Source organism: Haliotis asinina, chromosome 11, assembly GCF_037392515.1.
Source record: "Haliotis asinina isolate JCU_RB_2024 chromosome 11, JCU_Hal_asi_v2, whole genome shotgun sequence".
Lineage (NCBI taxonomy): Eukaryota > Metazoa > Mollusca > Gastropoda > Lepetellida > Haliotidae > Haliotis > Haliotis asinina.
The window spans coordinates 9,403,702-9,405,767 of NC_090290.1; positions in this window are offsets into that span (position 1 = coordinate 9,403,702).

Below are 2,066 nucleotides of genomic sequence, written 5' to 3' on the forward strand. Positions count from 1 at the left end.
CGTAAATACTATTGTGTGCGTAGATGCCTGTCACAATACGTAAATACTAGACTGTACACATTTGTTACAATACGTAAATACTAGAGTGTGCGTAGATGCCTGTCACAATACGTAAATACTAGACTGTACACATTTGTTACAATACGTAAATACTAGAGTGTACGTAGATGCCTGTCACAATACGTAAATACTAGACTGTACACATTTGTTACAATACGTAAATACTAGAGTGTGCGTAGATGCCTGTCACAATACGTAAATACTAGACTGTAGACATTTGTTACAACACGTAAATACTACAGTGTGCGTAGATGCCTGTTACAATACGTAAATACTAGACTGTACACATTTGTTACAACACGTAAATACTAGACTGTACACATTTGTTACAATACGTAAATACTAGAGTGTGCGTAGATGCCTGTCACAATACGTAAATACTAGACTGTACACATTTGTTACAATACGTAAATACTAGAGTGTGCGTAGATGCCTGTCACAATACGTAAATACTAGACTGTACACATTTGTTACAATACGTAAATACTAGAGTGTGCGTAGATGCCTGTCACAATACGTAAATACTAGACTGTACACATTTGTTACAACACGTAAATACTAGAGTGTGCGTAGATGCCTGTTACAATACGTAAATACTAGACTGTACACATTTGTTTCAACACGTAAATACTAGAGTGTGCGCAGATGCCTGTCACAATACGTAAATACTAGACTGTACACATTTGTTACAACACGTAAATACTAGACTGTACACATTTGTTACAATACGTAAATACTAGAGTGTGCGTAGATGCCTGTCACAATACGTAAATACTAGACTGTACACATTTGTTACAACACGTAAATACTAGACTGTACACATTTGTTACAACACGTAAATACTAGACTGTACACATTTGTTACAACACGTAAATACTAGACTGTACACATTTGTTACAACACGTAAATACTAGACTGTACACATTTGTTACAACACGTAAATACTAGACTGTACACATTTGTTACAACACGTAAACACTAGACTGTACACATTTGTTACAACACGTAAATACTAGACTGTACACATTTGTTACAACACGTAAATACTAGACTGTACACACTTGTTACAACACGTAAATACTAGACTGTACACATTTGTTACAATACGTAAATACTAGACTGTACACATTTGTTAGAATACGTAAATACTAGAGTGTGCGTAGATGCCTGTCACAATACGTAAATACTAGACTGTACACATTTGTTACAATACGTAAATACTAGAGTGTGCGTAGATGCCTGTCACAATACGTAAATACTAGACTGTAGACATTTGTTACAATACGTAAATACTAGAGTGTGCGTAGATGCCTGTCACAATACGTAAATACTAGACTGTACACATTTGATACAATACGTAAATACTAGAGTGTGCGTAGATCCCTGTCACAATACGTAAATACTAGACTGTACACATTTGTTACAATACGTAAATACTAGAGTGAGCGTAGATGCCTGTCACAATACGTAAATACTACACTGTACACATTTGTTACAATACGTAAATACTAGACTGTACACATTTGTTACAACGCGTAAATACTAGACTGTACACATTTGTCACAATACGTAAATACTAGAGTGTGCCTAGATGCCTGTCACAATACGTAAATACTAGACTGTACACATTTGTTACAATGCGTAAATACTATTGTGTGCGTAGATGCCTGTCACAATACGTAAATACTAGACTGTACACATTTGTTACAATACGTAAATACTAGAGTGTGCGTAGATGCCTGTCACAATACGTAAATACTAGACTGTACACATTTGTTACAATACGTAAATACTAGAGTGTACGTAGATGCCTGTCACAATACGTAAATACTAGACTGTACACATTTGTTACAATACGTAAATACTAGAGTGTGCGTAGATGCCTGTCACAATACGTAAATACTAGACTGTAGACATTTGTTACAACACGTAAATACTACAGTGTGCGTAGATGCCTGTTACAATACGTAAATACTAGACTGTACACATTTGTTACAACACGTAGA